Raw genomic sequence first — 21,811 nt, 5'->3', positions numbered from 1 at the left:
AGATGGCAGTTATTAAACACTGAATCAAAAATATGTTCAGAGAGGCTGCTATCCAAGAAAATGTTTCTTCCCAGACCTAGCTGAGCAGGGGACAGTTAAGGAAAAAGAGTTCTGTTTAGTCTCTGCTGCAGGATGCTACCCCCTGACCCTTTATAAGTCAGCCTTGCTTGATTACTCCTTTTAATTCAAGACTCAAAACAGCTTGTAAAGTTGTGTGTTGTGTGTGTGTTTTTTTTTTATCATTCCTCTCCAGATTGTGTGGGCCACACTGTAGCATGAGCTTCCTTTTGTTCACATCTGTTTTCCAACCTCATTACTCTTCTGTTATTACATTCATTAAAAAAAAAAAAAAGCTGTTTCTCTTCTGCATATTTTCCCCCCAGTTTCAAAGCTAAAATGGTAAATCATAGGCTGTTTGATGTGACCATCTTCATGATTTGGAGTATATGAATTGATTTTTTTCTTTTCCATATATATTTTTATTGTAAAAATACTGTACAAAGGGGTTACAGTTACATGAGTAGGGTAATGAGTACATTTCCTATCAAGCATTGTTGCTTCCTCCTTTGTTTTTTCCCCTACCATCCCTTCCCTCCCCACCTCCCCATGAATTGATTTTTTTAATTGACCCCTGTATGTAGAAATTTGCTGAACCTCATTGTTTAAATCTGCTATTCCCAAGTCAGGGCTCATAACATGTTTCTCTGTAGGTTAAGATTGTTAAGACTTATTTCTCTTGTGTCATTATTTTGGGGCACATAATAGTAATATGGCAAATGTGTGGGTATTATGATTCTTGAACACATTTATTTGAAAATAATTATTTAAAGCAGAGGCTTTGGATTTAGAGTGTTTTTTTTAATAAATATGAAGCTAAGAAAAATGAGATAAGGACATAATGAAATTCATTATTTTGTACAGCTTATGTTGTACAAAAGAAGCTAAAGAAAAAAAGAAAAGGGGCTGGGAAGGTGGCTCAGTGGTAGAGTGCTTGCCTTGCATGCATGAGGCCCTGGGTTCGATTCCTCAGCACCACATGAACAAAAAGAAAAAAAGCCGGAAGTGGCACTGTGGCTCAAGTGGTAGAGCGCTAGCCTTGAGCTGAAGAGCTGAGGGACAGCGCCCAGGCCCAGAGTTCAGGCCCCACGACCGGACCCAAAAAAAGAAAAAAAAAGAAAAAAAGAAAACAAATGAGTCAAGGCTGCGCACCAGTACCACCACATCCACTCAGCACTGTGCTGGAAGTACCAGCCAGTGCAATGGCTTCAGAACGAGAGATAAGAATTAGAAACAAAGACACACACATGACCTTTTTTCTTCAGGAGATCTTGTGGTGAGACAGTCAGGGTCTTGCTCAAACTATCTTTGAACTTGACTTTCCTGCCTCAGATCCCTGAATGCTGGGATTCTGGGCCCTTTCATGGCTGATCTGATTTGCCACTTAGAAATCCAAGAGAATTAGAGCTGGGAGTACACTCAGTGGCAGAGCACTGGCCTTTCGCAGGAAGGACCTGAGTTCAATTCCCTGTCCTGAAGAAAAAATCCAGGAGGATCAAGAAGTTATTAATATTAATAAAATAATTCAGCAAGGTAAGATTGTTAGGTATTGGTTCTACACGGCAACAATAACCCGTTAGGAACAAAAGACTAAAGTAAAAAAAGAAAAAGAAAATGTTTCACTTGTAATAATATCAACAAGACTAAGAATAATCTTTATAAAACATGCAAAACCTTTATAAGAAGTCTGTAAGACAGAGTTGAAGAAATGAAAGAATTCCTAAATAAATGAGAATAACAAAGAATAAATGACAATATTTTAAAATTATTAATTTTTTTTTTTGTCAGTCATGGAGCCTGAACTCTGGGCCTGGGCGCTGTCCCTCAGCTCTTCAGCTCAAGGCTAGCGCTCTACCACTTGAACCAGAGCACCACTTCCAGCTTTTTCTGCTTATGTGGTGCTGAGGAATCAAACCCAGTGCCTCGTGCATGCAAGGCAAACACTCCACCACCTTCCCAGTCCCAAAATGATTAATTATTAAATCTTATGAAAACTATAGTAAGTTTTTAGTAGTGCTGGGTTTTGTTATGTTTTTTGTTTGTTTGTTGTGGTGCTGGGTATTGAACCCAGGGCCTGCAGCATGCTTGACAAGTACTGTAATAAGGTTTGGACTTTAGTAGAGTCCTGGCAGGAAACTAGTGACACACACTGAAGTGTTTTCCTTACGGACAATGTAAAGGTATGGAGAAGCCTTAGGGAAACCAAGACACTTAGAACAGAAGTAAACAAAGCTCACTTAGCCTAAGTGAGCAAATACAAGAAGCCTTCAGCTTCAGCCCTGGGCCTGGACTGAGGTGGGGAAAGTGGGTCTGACCGTGTGGTGACTAGCTGCTGGAGCAGCTCCCAGCTGCCTCTCAAGAGGCACAGCTCCTCTGACCTGGCCGCAGTGGTGAGGGAGCCTAGGGAAAAATACCTTGGCCTGTTTCTCCCTTTGCCCTTAATTCCCCTACCATAGACTCCCACTAGCTGAATCTAGGAAGAAAGACCCAGGAGATGAGTCTCCCAGCCTCCAAGATCAGAGTGGCAAAGGGTAGAAGTTAACTTTGAAGAAGCAGAGAGGATCTCCAGTACAGGGTGCCCCACCTATAACATTCTTTTTCCTTCTGGTACAAAGAAGAAAAGGTAATCAGAATTTCCCTTTTCCAGAGCAAATATCTGTTTCTGTGAACCTGTTGTCTACAATCGTATCTCATCTTCCCTTCCTGCTGATGCACGCCTGAATTTAGAGAAACAAGCTTGCTTGACAAAGACGTGAACTTCAGGATCTCACTCTATAAAACCATCTTTCTTTTTCCACAAGGTAGCATTACTCTCCAGTGTTTCGGTGTACCGTGTTGTCTTGGCTTCTGTATAAGACAGATCCAGTAACCATGCTTTAGCGTTAGCTTGAAAATGTTTGACTCTACCATTTGTTAAGAATTTATACTTACTTTTCTAATAATTCTCCTACTCCCTCCCCTTTAAAAGACAAACTCTTCACTAAAATCCAGTGCTACCTTTCATGGATACAGAATATTTCCTTTCCTCAGCTGGAACAAGAGTTGCTATTTGATTATAGGTTTTGTAAAACTATGAAAACTGAAGGCCTTTGTAGTTTGGGTCCCTCTCTAGGTGAGGGAATCATGTCCTCATTGTTGTTTAAATAATATCTATTGTAGGCACACTTCTTTGATCATTAACAAGCAATTTGATACTTTTCACATGAGTACTTCTGCAACCACCAAGTTAGCAAATAAAGGATTGTGTTTTTAGCATTTGACCTCATTTTACTTCAGTACTTGGAGAGTTAGATATGCCATTCAGTGCTGAAAAGAGATGCCATGGGCTGGGAAGGTGGCCCAGTTGTAGAGTGCTTGCCTTGCATGCATGAGGCCCTGGGTTCGATTCCTCAGCACCACATAAGCAAAAAGCCGGAAGTGGCGCTGTGGCTCAAGTGGTAGAGCGCTAGCCTTGAGCTGAAGAGCTGAGGGACAGCGCCCAGGCCCAGAGTTCAGGCCCCACGACCGGACCAAAAAAAAAAAAAAAAAAAAAAAAAAAAGAAAAGAGATGCCATGTAATGTGTGGAAGAGATAGACATTTAAAAGAGGAACACACACACACACACACACACACACACACACACACACACACACACACACACACATGCACGCACACATTCGTGGACAAAAAAAATTGCTGGTGTGTGGATATTAAAAGCAAGATTGTCTTTGCTCATGCAAAAGAAGCTAAGCCAAGCAATTTCATTTGAGGAAGGGTTTGGGAAAGGAGAAATAGTTTCCAAAGGTAAGTGTGAGAAGCACCCTGGGCCTGAATGATTTAACATTCAGCTCAGAGGTGGTATCTGAGAAGCTATATCTAAGACTGGAGAGATGAAACCAGAGGCCTTGGAAAATTCTTCCGCCTAGTGTCCTCAGGCCTTACCAAGATGACCTTACATGTAGATGCTCTCTTCCGAAGCTGACATATTTAGGAAATGTTTTTGAAGGCCTAATTGCTACAGTAAGGCTGACTCATCACCCTTTGCACCTCTGCTGCTGGACAGTCCATCCCATGCCATGTTAGAAATTTTCTGTAATCTAAGCCTATTTAGTCTATTTTCTCCCCTTCTGTAAACACCCTTTTTCCATAGTTGCAAATGTCTCCACTGTTATTTGTTTCAGTTTGTAAATTGCAGAAGGGCCAGAATAAACAGTGTCCTCACACACGCACACTTCTCCTTTGCCAAAGACGAACTGTCTCCAGCCAGAGATGCATTCAAAAGGGGACCCTCCATGTTTTCTTTCTAGAGCCAGAATTCCAAAAGCAAGGTCCTTTGCTTGTTATCCTCTTTCCATTAGGATTAGGAGAGTGGTTGGTAGTTAACATCAGAGTCTTTACTTCTTTGGGGAAAAAAAACCAAATGATTGAACGGGACTATGTCTTCCTCATCTTTGAATTTCCAACAGGTAGCTACAAATTGGTGGGCGAAAAAGTGAATAAATCAATTAATGAATGCTGGGGGGCAAGAAATTGTGATCCTGGAACATGAGAGGATTCTTAGCTCACCTACTGAAGCAGAGCCCAAGGGGAAGTAGTAAGGAGGCGAAACATGGAATTTTCCAGAGCAGGGACTACATAGGAGAGGAACATTTGACCTGAAACATGACCAGAGGGTAAAAGACTGCTCACTTGTTTTATTCTCCCTATATAGATCTGTATGTGCTAACTGAAAATCCACACTGTACCCTACAAAAACCCATCCTTTATCTCTGGAAAGAAACTGTTACTTCCTTGTAGATGTCACTTAGGACACAGGAATGCTGTCATTGGCTGAATGACAGTATCCTTCATCATATCAGATCTTGTGTTTTGTTTTGAGAATGGTTCTTGCTGTGCAGCCCAAGCTGGCCAGGAACTTCTTAGGTAGCCCAGGCTGGCCTCAGACTCTCCTGCCTCTGCTTCCCAAGTGCTAAGATTTTAGGTGTAGCTTATTTTTTTTTAATTTTTTTATTGTAAAGATACTATACAGAGGGTTACAGTTACATGAATGAGGTAATGAGTACACTTCCTCTTGAACATTGTTACCCCCTCCATTGTTTTCCCCCTACCATCCCCTCCCTCCCTCCCTTCCCCAAGGTTCTTTTTTTTTTTTTTTTGATTGTGATTAAGTGATTACTTAATTTCCGGAAATTCACAGTATTGTGGAATAATGATGCTCATTTAAAGTCACAAGTTCATTCTAACTTTCCTGGAGCAAATTGTCTATCACAGTCTGTAATATATAACGGTGCTCACATGTTATATACCATATATGTGATCAGCAGCATGGGGATATTTGGTAGTGGTTCAACCAGATGAGTGGGAGTTCTTTGTTTCTTAAGTCCTGTTAGTTTTGTCATATCGCCTAACATTTTGGATTCAGCATCCACTTATCAGGGAGACCATGTACTGTTTGTCTCTTCGTTCTTGGCTTACCTCGCTCAACATGATTCCTTCTAGCTCCATCCATTTCCCTGCAAATGCCATTACTTTGTCATTTCTAATGGCTGCATAATATTCCATTGTGTATAGATACCACAATTTTTGGATCCATTCATCTGTGGTGGGGCATCTAGGTTGTTTCCATATCCTAGCTATTGCGAACAGTGCTGCAATAAACATGGAGGTGCACGTGTCCTTGTATATTGGTTCCTGTTGTTCAGGGTAGATGCCTAGAAGTGGTATGACTGGGTCGTAAGGGAGGTCAATCTTTAGCTTTCTAAGGACCCTCCAGACTGCTTTCCAAAGTGGTTGTATGAGTGTACATTCCCACCAGCAGTGTAATAGGTGTAGCTTATTTTTGAAGACTCTTTCTACCTCTGAATCTTCCACCCTTGTCTGCTTTGTATTTGTTACTCACTCCTGTAGTCATCCACTATTTTCTCTAAGATAAAGATTCACTTGGCTACCCACTCAGATTGAAAATGAGTAAGACTATATATATAGTATATATATATAGTCTTACTATGTATATATACATATATGTGTGTATGTGTATATATACATATATATGGATATGTATATATATGCATATATATATATATGTATATATAGTTGTTGTTGTTCAGTCGTGAGGCTTGAACTCTGAGCCTGGGCACTTTAGCTCAAGGCAAGCACTCTACCACTTGAGCCACAGCATCACTTCCAGTTTTCTGGTGGTTAATTGGAGATAAGAGTTTTTAGGACTTTCCTGCCCAGGCTTGCTTTGAACCATGATCCTCAGATCTCAGCCTCATGAGTAGCTAGGATTATAGGTATGAGCCATCAGTGCCCAGCAAGACTATATCTGAAGTCTCACTTTTTTGCCTGGGCCAGACTACACCACAATCCTCCTATTTATATTTCTTGCAGATCTGGGAAGTCAGGCACCCCCCCGCTCCCCACCAGGATTTTGTTAGTTGAGATGGGGTTCTCACGAACTTTTTGTTCAGGCTGACTTTGATCCTCCAGATCTCAGCCTCCTGATCTCAGCTTCTTGAATAGCTCTGAGCTACTTACCAGGCTTGCCACATTTTCTTTATATTTATCCATGGATAGGTATTTCAGTTGTTTCATACCTTGGCTATTATGAGTAATTCTGCCATGAACATGGCAAATTCCATGAACATGAAAATTCTATTTCAATTCTCCTGGATAGCTAAGAAAAATTTAGTCATGGGTTTGCTGGGCCATATGATGTTTCTATTTTTAATTTTTTTGAGAAACCTCCATACTGTTTTTCATAGTGGCTGGACCATTTTACGTTCCCAACATTAATGCACAAGGGTTCCAGTTTCTTCACTTCCTTACCAGCACTTTTTGCTTACTGTTTTTTGTTTGCTTGTTGATACCCCTAATGAGTATGAATTGATTGGTCTATGTGGTTTTGCTTTATATTTCTCAATAATTAGTGGTGTTGAACACCTTTACATAAGTTTGTTGGCCATTTATTACTACTCTTTCGATGAATATCTATTTGAATATTTTGTTCATTCTTTAATAGAATTATTTGGGTGTTCTTGTTGAATGGTAAGGGTTCTTTACATATTCTGGATAGCATCAGGTATATGAGTTACAAATATTTTCTCCCATTGCTTAAGTTGCCTTTTCATCATTATTTCCTTTGCTGCCCTGTTCACATGAAGTCCTAACTATATTCTTGCGTGTGTGTGTGTGTGTGTGTGTGTGTATGTGTGTGTGTGTGTGTATATGTGTGTGTGTGTGTGTGTGTGTGTGTGTGTGTGTGTGTATTCTGGTCCTGGTGCTTGAACTCAGGGCCTAGAAGCTGTCTAGAAGCTGCCTGTGAGCTTTTTTTTGCTCAAGGCTAGTGCTCTACTACTTGAGCTTTTTGATGGTTGATTGGAGATAAATGTCTCTTGGACATTCTTGTCTGGACTAGCTTTGAACTTGGATACAAGTGTGAGCCACCAGTGCCCAGTTTGTTTTTGTTTTTGTTCACTCTGCTTTGATGTCATTTTCTGAATCCAGTCATGTGAAGCTTCTCTCCTGTGTTTTTCGAAAAGTTCTACAGTAATATAAAGACATGTAATGTTTTCAGCTGATAATTATACATAGTAAGAAGCAAATTTCTTTTGCATATAGCTGTCCAGTTTTCCCAGCACCGTTGGTTGAAGAAATTTTCCTCAGATTCTTTTCTCTTTTGCAGAAAATTGTTATAATATTATTATATACAAACAATAAATGAATATGCAACCAAAATTATAGGAAAAGTGAGTTATGGAGTTTTGTTGCATAATTAATAAAAACATTAGGTTATTTTTCAACATTTCAGATATTTATTGCTGGGCTTGGAATGTGGCTTAGTGATAGAGTGATTATCTAGCATTCATGAGGCCCTGGGTTCGATTCCTCAGAAACAGAAAAGGCCAGAAGTGGTGCTATGGCTCCTGTGGTAGAGTGCTAGCCTTGAGCAAAAGAAGCTTAGGGACAGTGTTGAGTTCAAGCCCCAGGACTGGCAAAAAAAAAAAAAAGATATTTATTGCTTTGTTGGCTTTTAAAAATATATAATTATAATGATCTTTCCTCATTTTAAGTAAAAATTACATTCATACTAAATTTGTGTCTTAATTTTGTCTTTTAGTTTTGTTATTCTCAATGGGAACCCCTCATGTGGGCTAAGTTTCAGGCTACCTAAAACTAGACCTACCCTCCCACACATACACACTTCAGACACATTAAATTTCTTATCAGTTTTGCTTTATGTCTAGATATCTGCTGTAAGTCTCTATTTGTGGCTCTATGTGCCTGAGACAGAGTATTATTTAAGATCCCCCTTTATTATTATGGTAGAAACTCCTTTTGGCTCACTCTTCTATTAAATCTCCTATGTTTTCCTGAATTCCATATATTCTTTCATGGCTTTCTTCCTCCTTGTGGTAGTCTGCACCCTCCTGGAACATCCATTCCTCATCATTTTTATTCCTTTCTATAAATCTCATTTTCTGTTTTTATTATTTTCCTTCAACCTGAAGATTTTCTTTCATATTTTCTTAAAACTTCAGTAGGCTGGCTAGACTCTCTTGGCTTTTGTTAGTTTGAAAATGTCCATCTATGCAAAAGCTATTCTGGCTTGCATTGATTCTGACATCAAGTCAAAAGTTAGACTTTATCTAAACTGGATATTGTCAAAACTGAAAAACTAACCATGCACTAATGGCTCATGATTGTAATCCTAGCTATTCAGGGAGGCTGAGATCTAAGGATCACTCTTTAAAGCCAGCCTGGACAGGGGCAGAAAAGTCCATGAGACTCTTATCTTCAGTTAACCGCTAGAAAACCAGAAGTGGAACTGTGGTTCAAACTGGTAGAGTGCTAGCCTTAAGTGAAAGAATTCAGGAGCAGTGCCCAGGCCAGCCCACAACTGACTCTCTCTCTCTCGCTCTCTCTCTCTCTCTCTCTCTCTCTCTCTCTCTATATATATATATATATATATATATATATATATATATATATATGTATATATATATATATAGCAAGTCATACAGTTGGAAAGAGACGAATATATAAAGAACTATAGCTCAATAATACAGTGACAGTATACATTAAAAGCCATTGAGTTGTACCTTTAAATGGGCAAAGTGTATTGTAGGCGAATTATATCTCAATAAATCTATGCCTATGTTTCTGTAAGGCAATTTAGGATTGACTCACATAACAGACTAGAAGCTTCGCTTCTTTCTTTGCTTTTCAAGTAATTCCCTTTTGTGGGCAGGCAAGGAGTTCCATCCCATTCCCTACCATTTGGGTTTTTCTTGAGTCACTGTTTCAGCCTGGCCTTTAATGGCTAAGAGATTCATGAGCCACTTCATATTTTGCAAACTTTTCCCTGGTGCCTTAGCAGAGGATATTTTTGGAAAAACTATGGGTCTCATTTTTATGTGGCCCAGTGTTCATTAGCCCCCATCACTTACTATTGGCCAAACATATGTTACATTCAGTCTTAATCTCTCAGAGAACACAGAGTTGTTCACTCCATTCTAGTATAAACCACAAACCATGTTTAAAATAGTGGGCCTCCATGGTGAGGTGGCACTGGTCCCTCTGCTTAAGTAAAAAAATAAATAAATAAATAAAGATTAAAAAAAATAAAAAGAGCCAGGCAGGTAACCACAAGCCAAGTTGGGTTTGGCTGCTTTGGACTTCCTGGATAACTATGGCAATGCAAGCAAGCTTTGCTAAGCCTCCTTTGGCTAACTCTCTCCCTCTGTGTCTCTCTCTCCATTAACTCTGTATTTAGCTTGGCTCCAGAGCTGAGAACTTCCTTCAGTTATATGTTCATCTCTCCACTAATTCTCTGTCCACTGTCACAGAACTCTAAGGGACTCAGAAACCCCCTGCTTTGCACCTGGAGACCCTGATGCCTAGACAGAAATACGGTGGCAAGTTAGGGTAGGGGGCTGGTGCCGGCTCTGTTTTCTCCCTACTTCTTGGTCAGTGTTGTGACTTCTTTTCTCCCTATTGTATAAGGGCGTATTTTCTACTCATTTTACTTTTGTTTCTCCTTTTCTTTCCAGCTCTTACTTCTCAATATTTTTTTGTGCCAGTACTGGGGCTTGAACTCAAGGCTTGGGTGCTGTTCCTAAGTTTTTCTTTCTGTGTGTGTGTGTGTGTGTGTGTGTGTGTGTGTGTGTGTGTGTGTATGTGTGTGTGTGTGTGTGTGTGTGTGTGTGTGTGTGTGTGTGTATGAGTGCACACGCTCAAAGCTAGCACTCTACCACTATGAGTCACAGCTGGGTTTTTTTGCTGTTTAATTGGAGATAAGTCTCATAAACTTTCCTGCCTGGACTGGCTTCAAATTGGGATCCTCAGATCTTACTTCTTGAGCAGCTAGGATTACAGGTATGAGCCACTAGTGCCCAGCTCTTAATATTCTTTAATGGGGGGGGGTCTTGGAAGCCAGTCCAGGCATGTGCTCTGCCACTAAGCTATACCCCCTCCAATTTTACATTTCTGAGTGAAGAAATTATATACATTGCATTAAGAAGCAGGGTGCCATTGGTTCAAGCCTGTAATTCTAGCTACACAGGAGACTGAGATCTGAGGAGCACTGTTCAAAGCCAGCCTGGGCAGGAATGTCTGTGAGACTCTTGATCTCCAATTAACCACCAGAAAACCAGAAGTGGCACTGTGGCTCAAGTGGTAGAGCACTAACCTTGAACTGAACAGCTGAGGTGGACAGTCCCCAGGCCCAGAGTTCAAGCCCCATGACTGACCAAAAACAAAAAAAAAAGAAGCAGGAACATGAGCGTATTCAGTTCACCATGTAATAGGGACAAAGGATAAGCAAAAGCACATCTCAAAGGCTGATATAGTCTGTTTAAGCCTAAGGGGCTGTTGGATGCCCCTGGTTCCATCTTACAGAGGACTGAACAGACTTGTCTTTGGGAAAGAATGTGAGGTAGCTAACCTGATACAAAGAATAAGGAAAATTTGGAGTCAGGATCTACTCTACACTAAAAGATTTCCTAAGTTTTCCTAAAACTTTTCTGTGCCTCCAGGTACACTGAGTAACAAAAGGAATGGTAGTAGACTATTGGATGTGGTTATATAGATTTTGAATGTATTAGCATAAAAGCTTCTTGTTAGTTGAACCGAGGCATGAAAAATTGGGTACTGTTGTGTGTGTTCATATGCTCAGCAAGAGGTGGCCCCTCCAAGGGTAATCTTATGACAGATTAGTTCATAAGTGAGTGTGCCAGAGAGTTGGGCCACTTCTCATATATGCTTGTTCATTTTGGAGAGCAAAGATGGAGTTATCTGGACATATTTGGCTCTGTAGGTTGAGGGCTTTCTTTAGCAACTCCCCTTCTTATAAGCTTACTTTATTCCCATAGTTCCACAGCTTTCTGAATAAGTATTCCATATCATATGGCTAAAAAGGGGGAAAGTAAGTCAGGTGCTAGTGACTCCTGCCTGTAATCCTACCTACTCAGGAGGCTGAGATCTAAGGATCTCTAGTGGAAGCCAACCTTGGGCAAGAAAGTTCATGAAACTCTTTTATCTCCAATTAATCCCCTTAAACCAGAAGGGGAGCTGTGGCTCAAAATGGTAAAGCACTGGTATTGAGCTGAGCAGAAGAGCTCAGGGACAGTGTCCAGGCCCTGAGTTCAACCTCACAACTGAAAGAGAGAGAGAGAGAGAGAGAGAGAGAGAGAGAGAGAGAGAGAGAGAGAGAGAGAGAGAGAGAGAGAGAGAGGAGAGAGAGTGTATAAGAGGAAGAGAGAGAGAAATAGGTACAAAGTGGTATACAGTGAACAAATGAGAGAGAGAGAGAGAGAGAGAGAGAGAGAGAGAGAGAGAGAGAGAGAGAGAGAAATAGGTACAAAGTGGTATACAATGAACAAGCAAACACCTCTCCTATTTCCCAGGACCTCCCTGGAGGTAAGCATGGTTACCAGTCTTCTGTGAATCCTTTTCCCACCAAAGGAGACCTGCTCTGCACCCTCTGTTTCTTTGTCAATATATCTTGTAGATAAAATAGTTCAATCTCATTTTTAGACTCTGACCCTTTCCAAATTTACTTAGCAACTCCTATAGTTAGATAAACACGTTTTTAAAGTTTGTTTTTATTGTTATTATATAGGTTATATGCAGAGGAGTTACAGTTACATAAGTCAGGTAATTGGTACATTGTCACCCCTTCTTTCACTCTCTCCCAATTTTTTCCCTCTTGTCCCCACCCACAAGTTATATAGTTCATTTTCAACATAGTGTTGTAGTGAATACCACTGCTGCATTTGTTCACCCTTTGTCCCCCCCATTTCTGTTTTTCCCTTCCCTCCCATAGATAGATAATGAAAAAACAAGACAAAAGAAAAACAGTGCCAGGCACCAGTGATTCACACCTATAATCCTAGCTACTCAAGAAACTGAGATCTGAGGATTGTGGTTCAAAGTCAGCCTGGGCAGGAAAGTTCCTGAGACTCTTACCTCCAATAAACCAAAAGTGGTGCTATGGCTCAAGTGGTAGAGCATTAGCCTTGAGCTGAAAAGCTGAGGGACAGCCCAGGCCCAAAGTTCAAGCCCTATAACAAACCAAAAATAAATAAAGAAAGAAAAGAAAAACAGCTAATGAAGAAAGAAACCTCTTGTTTTCATTTCCTAGAGTTCATTTTGATAAATATTATTTTGTTTTGTTTTGTTTTCATTTTTATTCATGTACTGGGGCTTGAACTCAGGGCTTAGACACTGTCCCTTAGCTTTTTCACTCAAGACTGGTATTCTGCCACTTGAGCCACAGCTCCACTTTTGGCTTTTTGGAGGTTAATTTATAATAAGAGACTCACATGCTTACTTGCCTGGGCTGGCTTTAAACTACGATCCTCACATCTCAGACTCCTGAATAGCTAGGATTACAGATATGAGCTACTAGCACCCAACTAAAACAGTTTTTAACCTTTAATCATTATAAACAGTACTAAAGTTAAATTTTACATCTCTAGACATTAGTGTAATGTTTACAACAACCAAATGTTACACAGTTAAACAATTGTACAATTAGTTCCTACCAGTAGAATTCCCAGATAAAAAGATAGGTGATCTCAGATTTTTTTTTTTTTTTTGCAATTTTATCATATGATGTCAAATTTCCCATCATGGCAGGTAGACTAACCTATTCTCTCATGAAGAATATACCACAGTGTTTATTGCTGTAACTTGGCCAATGCAGTGTTATCAGATATTTGGTCGTTGCTGATTGATTCAGTCTGTTATTTCATTGCGGTTTTAGACTTATTCCACATCCTTTCACATATTTGAATGCCATCATCATTACATTCTCTCTTTATGTTTCTTTGCCCATTTTTAGTGGGTTATTAGTCTTACTCATATTTATTTGGAGGAGTTTTCTATTAACTAGACAAATTATGTCTTTATTTGATCAGTCTATCTCTCTCTCTATGTGTGTGTGTATATATATACATATATATATATATATATACACAAATATTCTCTCAAATTTGCCATTACCATCTAACATATTTGTGGTATTTGCACAATACAATATTTTCCCATTCAGTATTTTAAACATTTTAAAATGTTTAAAATGTGTTTAAGTCTATCAGTGTTATAAATGATTTCTTAGGTTCATATCATACTTCAAATAATTTTATTCATTTTTTGATGGTTTAAAAATTTGTTTCTGAAAAAAATAATGTGTTTCTGTGCCCAGCCTTTATTTCCTTCTCTGTCACTTCTTCTTTACAAGAATATTATACACATGGTAAATGTTCAAGAGGTTTTTTTTTTCCTTAATAACAATTTCAATTTAGGCTGTTTTTGTTGTGAAACAAACACAAACAGCAACTGGGAAACTTGCCTCTTAGATTTCTGTGCCTGTGTAATAAATGGATCAAATGGATTACTACAGGAGAGAGTATTGTTTGGCTATTCAGTTTTTCATCATAATCCTAAACTTCATTCTGCAACTGAGCTAGACTTGGAAGGAAGTAAGGAAAACATGGAACCTGAACTGCAGCAAGAGCATAGAGGTAGAAGATATGGTGCGCAGAAGAGTAGAGGGGTGCTCTCCTGAACTACAGAAGGAATGGTCCGGTGGTTATGATGCAGTCACGTCAAATTAGTGCTATCCACAGTAGGCAAGGTGATCTTCTTGCTGGTTTTCTGTTCCTGGACCCAAAGTTCTCCATGGCTTCCATGATGTTCATGATCTCTTTCACCTTCCCAGAGGCCACGTGCTTGCCATACAGCTACTCATCCTTGCTAGTGCAGACGAGAAACTCAGATTTGTTTATGTTTGGTACAGTTTGCCATGGGTAAGATTCCAGGACCTGTATGCTTCAGGGTGAAGTTCTCCTTGTCAAACTTCTCTTCATAGATGGTCTTGGCCACCAGTGCCATGATGGTATGAAGTTACTACCCTGGCACATGAACCCTGAAAATTTCTGTGAAAGCAAGAACCCTTATAACCAAATCATTTTAGAAGAGAGGGAGAGGTTGGTTTGTACCAGTACTGAGGCTTGAACTCAAGCCCTTGTGTTCTCCCTTTGCTTTTTCACTGTAGACTGATAATCTACAGCGCTCTTTACTTCCAGGTTTTTTGCTGGTTAAATACAGGTAAGAGTCTCATGGACTTTTTGGCTTGAACTGGCTTTGAACTGTGATCCTCAGATCTGAGTCTCTTGAGTAGGGAGAGTTTTTCAAGTATTTATTTTAGTGTATTTTTTTTCAGTGTACACATACATATATACTTTTGCTATTTTTCTCTATAATTGGTATCAGGTTTAAAACGAAGTTTCTCTAGAGAAAAGGAAACCTCGTAAATGTGAAATTTCCTTTATTGCCTCTTTGGGAATAATAGTTAACTGGTGCAAAGACTTTCTTGAGTCTTAGGAGCTAAATAATAAGAGGAAAAATGAATCTCTAGTAAGACGTTCTCCACATGTCCAAGTGAGTACATTCTAAGAATTGGATGACTGGAAAAAGTGTGTGGGATATTAGAAGACCATTCCAGAACTAAGAGCTCCATTCACTGTTGTTGTGCTGAAAAAGTTCAAAGGCAAAATCATTTGAGAAGTTGGTTTACTCTTAGGCAGATGTGACTTCCTGTGTCAGCCAGGGAAAATTCCCTAACTTGACCTACTGCGGCTCCAAGGACATGTTGAACTCCCAAGAAAGTTATGCTTGGACTCGTCTTTGTCAATAAAGTAGAGGAGCTGGGTTGAATGAAGAAAAAAGGATATCAATACAGGACATTATAGGCCAAACTTACAGAAAAGTCTTTGTACCTCACTTTGGAAGAATCAGACACAATTGCTTTCATTTCTATCCTATTTTAATGAGTTGGGCAAATTATTCATCCCTAAAATATGTATTCATACCTAAAATATGTATCTAGTACATTTTTGTTGATAAATTTTTCACAGTGAAATATACACATCTCTTAAATGTGTAATTAAATAAGGGATGTTGGAGTTTTTTTCTGCTACAATTGGAAGTCTATCTGATGTTCCCCTTTAAAAATTATAACCCAAGCCTTCTTCCTTCTAAGTAACAGTGTGCTGTTGTAATGCTAGAAGTGTCATGATGGGGGTTTTTCACTCAACTCTTTCTTTTTTGTGTATTAGAGGCAGTTAAAGAGCCAGGACTTTCAGGGGTGCTAGAAAAGTACATTGGTTCCAATTAGTCTTGGTTTCCTACAGTTGATCCACCCGACACTGACTAAGCACCCCATCCTTGCCAGGTACTTTATATTATTTTCATTCTTCCCTGTTTCCCTACTTGGGAGGAGACAGAGGTTACAAAGAGATGACTAAATGAATTTAGAAGATATTTGTATCAAAATGTGGTGGGAAACAAACTGATTTTTAAAGCAGTGAGAATAGGAACTAACTCCATGGACGGCTTACATTATATCTCTGGGGTTAGGATTTGAAGACTTGTTGAGTCCTGCTGCTGCTGGACTCCTTGCTATTTGCTTTGCTTCTTTCCTCTGCATGTTATACTCAGGTCAATGACTTATCAACCAGCTTGTTTGAGGCTGATTGCTTCAAAGATGGAGAAGAAGAAGCCTCAGGAGAGCTGCTAGGGTCTCTGCTGGACGTGTGCCCACTTACCAGTCAGGACAAAACTGGCCCAAATGTGGCTGGATGTCCTGCAGTAATTTCCATAGACTGTTCTTTAGAAGGGGCAGTTGTAGCTTGCACAACACTAGCTAACAGCCAGCATTTATTTGTCAAGTAGGTGGGTTGGTCAAGTTCTCAAGCAAGTTGTTAGCCAGGTCCCTTCCTGGCTGCTGGTCTGTTGGCTTCCTAAAGCTCTTCTTTTCTTTTCTTTTTGTCGGTCGTGGGGCTTAAATTCTGGGCCTGGGCACTGTCCCTGCGCTCTTCAGCTCAAGGCGAGCACTCTACCGCTGAGCCACTTCCAGTTTTTCTAGTGGTTTATTGGAGATAAGAGTCTCATGGACTTTCCTACCCGGGCTGGCTTTGAACCGCCATCCTCAGATCTCAGCCTCCTGAGTAGCTAGGATTACAGGCATGAGCCACCAGCGCCTGGCTTTCCTAAAGCTTTTCTGTCCTCCATTCCTGTCCTCAATCTCTACACAAACTGACCTGCTATCCTGTAGCCTACAGACTGATGCTGACCTTGGAGCTTCTTCTGCCCCCTAGTGATTCAAACCAGCTACCCTTTGTGTCTCCTAGGAGACCTGGGACTGCTTGAACCAGGGAAGTGAAAAGTGTATCACAGTTAAAGAGGTCTATTGCATTCCCTGTAATGGAGAAAAATAACCAAATGTTAATGTTTTCTTCATTGCAGAATAGGTGCTGATGTGTGTATTTGCGAGAGAGAGAGAGAGAGAGAGAGAGAGAGAGAGAGAGAGAGAGAGAGAGAGAGAGAGAGAGAGAGAGTCTGCTTTGCCAGCCAAGGTAGCCCCAAGTCTAAATACTTATCTTTGTTTTCTACACATTTTCAACAGGTGTCAATTACACTTTTCTTGGCTCTAAGTGAAAAGCGCGGCCTGCAGCGTTTGCTTTCCCCATAGGCTCTGGACGGGACTTAGGGGATTGACTCAGTGAAAATGTTTACTTCTATCATTAAGCAGAATTAAGGGCTGAACTGAAAACTGTCTTGGGTTGTGCTTGGCATAATTGAGATGCATGGGCTTTGTGTAAATAATGTACCTCTAATTGGCTTTGATTAAGTGCAAATTAGGATCACACTTCACTCCAGTGAGATTTACATTCCTAAGCCCTTTTACTAACTGAAGTGCTGTGGGTGGCCGATAAGGCTTGTTTATCCAGGACGCCTTGGCTAAGAGCTGGGAACTGAGATCTGTAGTTTCCCAAAGGTAAAGCTGCCTGCTGCAGAGATTCCCCGCTTCTAACATCCTCCTTTCCAGATCTGGCCTCTCTTTTGTGTGAGTCAACTTTCGCCTTTACATTTTACTCTACCAACTGTTCTTTGATCTTTCTAGACTTGGGAATCTTGTCTTTAAAAATAAATTCATGTAACATTAGAGTCTGCCTTAGGAAACTTCAGACCTAAAACCAGCTTTGGCTGTCAGAATATCGCGATATCTTTGTTAGTGAGGATCCAGAAACATTTCATAAAAACAACAACTGGTGGGAAGTTTGCTCCAGAAGAGTTCCCAGTGTGTGCTGTGAACCAACAGATGGCTACAAAGCAGCTTCATTCTGCACACACATCCTCCATCCTCCTGGATGGCTTTGTGCTTATCTAAGGGTAGGTCTTTGTAATTGTTCCTTGGGGTGCCTGTGTTGGAGGGAATCGGACATAAGTTCTCTTTCCCACCTTCTCCGAACTTGCATTTGAAAGTCACTGCACCCAGAAGCAGCAGCAGCAGCTGGTTGTGTATTGGTGCTGAGAATGACTGGCACCCAGAGAGGCCTCTGAGTGGTAGAACTGGAAAATGGGCAGTGACATCAGAAAGCAACATGGTGTTTATGACCCTAAAGGCCAGTAGATAATAAGACCTAGATGAGGTTACTCCACATTTTCTCACATTAGCATGCTGCTGCTTGATATAGGGCCAAAAAATAACATGAGGTAATAGGGATTTTCATACCACCAGACAGTGCTAACAGTGTGCCCGGATGTGTGGGAATGCTGCTGGGAGGGGTGTATCCACTACTCAACTTCACACTCTCTGTGAAAGTAGCTCCCCGAGCAGCCAGAGGGGCTCCTGGAGCTTATCACCTTCCCCTGTTGAACTGTAAATAGGCTCGGCCTCTAAATTCTGCCCTTGACTTAACAGACTGAATAGGCAGTATATATAGACAGGTTCCATTGTAGATCTCTAGCTAGGACGAGGGGAAAGACAAAGAATACTTTCTAGGCCAAACTACATTCTCTCATTTCTTCACTCAGTAGCCATTTGGAGGCCACTAAATAAGTCAGATGTGAGCCCTACAGCTTGGAGTTTGTCCCCCATGAGATGGAGCCATTCAGAGAGCAGCACCCTGCAGAGCTCCTGCTCCCGGGGCACAGATCTCTGTAGAGATCAGTGACACCTGGGTGTGGTCTCTGCTGAGGCAGGAATGGAAGCAGATGGTAGTGAGTGGCCATGGGAAAGAATGTCTGCCATGCTGCAGCCTGCAGTCCACTCAGCTCCAGGGCCACATGCTGCTAAGTCCATGAGTAGCGCCAGCACATGAATTTCTGAAGAGAAAGTCATAAAACTAGGAAAAGATTAGTATTTCCTCAGTAAGCACCAGATATCCGGTACCAATCTTCATGCTTTTGTTTATTCTTCCGCATCATCCTGGATGCATTAGAGAATAACATTATTCTCTTTGAAGAGGAGTAAGATGATACTTGGAAATATTGAGTAACTTTCCAAAGATCTTACAGATGTGGAAGAACCCAGACTTGAACTCAGGTCTGATATCTACACAGCTCTACTTCATAACTCCTGGCACTCAGCATCAAAGAGTAATGGACATCCTTGGGCTCTGGTACTTTCTCATGAGCTAGCTGTATGCTATTGAGCAATCCACTTTCTGCTTCTACCTCAGTTCCCTCTTCTAGCTCCATCAGCAAATGAGGTATGATCTGTGCATTGCAAAAATTACGGTATTTGACTGTCTGCTGTTGGTACTGTCAGCTGTAAATTTTTTGACCTTGACTTGCCACCTGCCAGGCCTAAAGTATGCAGTATTGATCTTTGCTAGCCTTCTTGACCTGTGTACTTGATTCCAGAAAGCCTCTTAAAATAGGGCTTTGTATCTTTCCTTGTCAGGAGTAGACTGGGCAGCCAGGGCCCAAGGTTATCAAGTACAAGGGCTTTGTCCTGGGGCCATTTCTGCTACAGAGTGGCCTAGTCTCAGATCAGCACACACCTCCTACTTCAGATCCTGAGTTTGTGGGCAAATGTGGTGCTCTGAGCTTTTCAGAGATGCAGTTCCACCTATGACCTTCACTCAGGAAAATCTTTCATTCTTCATGGCTTAGGAAGAGTGATCCCTAATCTGCCCAATAGACAAAGAGCCACACATGTCTGTCATAATTAGTCGTGAATCACTCCTTTCCAGGCATGGTGGCGTATATCTGTAATCCCAGTGCTTGGGAGGCTGAGGCAGGAGGACCATGAGTTCCAAATTAGACTGGGCTACATAGCAAGACCCTGTCTCAGAAAAGATCAGGAGCCCAGGTGTGCAGCAACCACATAGTGTGGCCAGCCAGAAGACCTAGAAGTTTCTCTGACAGTTTGAAATTATGACTCCCAAGTCCCAATCCCCACAGCAAGCACTGTACTCAACCTCGGGGCGGGGGGGGGGGGGGGGGCTGCGGGGGGGGGGTGCTGTATTGCCAAACATCAAATCCTGGTTAGGCCCAAATGATTGCTGGCATTTTGCAGGGATCTTGGTATTAAAGAGAACCTGTACCCAGAGATTTGGGTTTTGGAGGGTGGTGGTGGAGAGTAAGAAAAATGTGCATAATATTCATCCATCAATAAGTGAAACATATAAAATTATCCATTAGCCCCTCCATTCTGGAAGGACCACACAGGCCCCAGCCATGGCACATTTATTTCCTCTTGGGTAGAGCTGAGTGCAAGCGTACCTTCTTTCCCAACATTCCACTTGTCAGAATGATTTTTTCAGACTTCTTATGTCTCTGGTCCTTCCACATCTTATTCTGAAACTTTGGACTTTGACCTTGAGTTTTATTTCCAAGTACTAAATGTTTTACAGGACAAAGTGTGCCACCATGACTGAGTGAGTGGCATGCGTTGGGCATGCGGTTGCTGACCCTGTTGATTCTCACTCCTGCAAAGGGACATCGCTGCTCACCATCTCCAAACATCTTCAAATGAGCTCCATTGGGTTTTTCAGCTCCCTTTGTGCTCTGTGCTTACAATTCCTCAACATCAGACATAGACATTTACTTACATGTGCATTACTGCAATATGAAACCACTCTATCCTCTGAAAGCAAATAAACTGGCTTTAATGGGCATGCTGTCAAGTGGCAGCTACAGGGTTAAAGTTTTAGCAGGCAGACTGGCCAGCAGGAGTTAGTGGTGTGGAGTAAGAGGGACGCCAGGCTGTCTCTAAACTTTTTGGCCCTCCCCAAGTACAGAGATGAAGGAAGAGCCTCTATAAATCACTGGAGATTAGAGACCCTGTTCTTGCCGACTCCGCAGGCTTGCACTGCTTAATGTCAAAGCCTCACGTATTACTTTAACAGCACTCCTTTTCTTTATTAAATCCACTTTGAAATAAAAAAAAAAATGATGATCTTTCCAGTAAGGGGGAGAAGGCTAAAAGGATTTAGAAAGTATCTGCTATGTTACATTACAGAGACTAATAACTGTTTGGGGAGTAAGTAACATTTTTGCACCATCTTAAGCCATTAAAAAAAAAAGAAAAAGAAGTATAAAGACCTGTTCTTAAGAATCTATTTGTTTGGGAGTTTATTTTGCCCTGTGTCCTTGCCTTACAGTTTCCTTCAAAGTGTGAACAGAGACACTAGAAAAGTAGTGTAGGAGCTAATGACCAAAAGAACAAGTCTGGAAAATGTGCTCTGGTCTAAGATTTTCCAAAATTAAGATATTTACATGTGTGCATCTGTATGTCTGTTTCTGTGTGCGTGTGTGTGTGTGTGTGTGTGTGTGTGTGTGTGTGTGTGTAAGAGTGAAAAAAGGAGAGAGGGAGGAAGAACAAGAAAAGGAGTCAAGAGGGAATGTAGTGATGGAAAGAGTTGCACTTTTATACTTAAAAGAAAAAATGTAAACTTTGTGTTCCATTCAAGGGCAAGACAAAAGCTTATCGCCTTCATCTGACTTTAATGAAGACATATTTTAGGCAGCTGCGCCCATGTCAAATGTCATATTTTGGCTCAAAACTTCCACCTTCTGAGTGGGAGGTTTCTCAAAATGAAGAAGTTGGTAGTAATTATAAACTAATTGGGAAGCACATCTGATGGTCACAAAACTTGAGTTAAAATTTGTATATTATAGATGAAGAGTGGCCATAACCTGATAATTATTAAAGCTAATGATGGATATATGGAGTTCATTATAAAATTCGCTTACATATTTTAATGAAAAATAAATCAGTTTAATTAATGTGCCTTGCACTTAGTTTCAAAAATAATGTAAGCTAACAATATTAGATGACTAACTATAGCATTTTATGTTATACTTTCCAAGAGATCTCAAGATAAAGAAGAACTGCACAGAGAATGTGGTCCCCTCTAATTTTCTACTACTCATTAGTGCCTAAAGCTTCTTTGTGTTTTTCCTTAATAGTCAAAT

General features: G+C 40.7%; 1 protein-coding gene and 1 pseudogene across 11 annotated transcripts in view; one reads left to right on the top strand and one right to left on the bottom strand.

Annotated features, from left to right (window-relative positions):
* Window positions 1-21,811, top strand: part of Bcas3 (BCAS3 microtubule associated cell migration factor) — a 525,475-nt gene that overhangs the window by 402,652 nt on the left and 101,012 nt on the right. The gene's annotated exons all lie outside the window — the stretch shown is intronic.
* LOC138830333 (peptidyl-prolyl cis-trans isomerase A pseudogene) lies at window positions 14,144-14,463 on the bottom strand (annotated as a pseudogene).

Source organism: Dipodomys merriami, unplaced genomic scaffold (genome assembly GCF_024711535.1).
Source record: "Dipodomys merriami isolate MVZ:Mamm:240054 unplaced genomic scaffold, mDipMer1.0.p SCAF_19, whole genome shotgun sequence".
Lineage (NCBI taxonomy): Eukaryota > Metazoa > Chordata > Mammalia > Rodentia > Heteromyidae > Dipodomys > Dipodomys merriami.
This window is presented reverse-complemented; position numbering and strand designations above follow the sequence as displayed.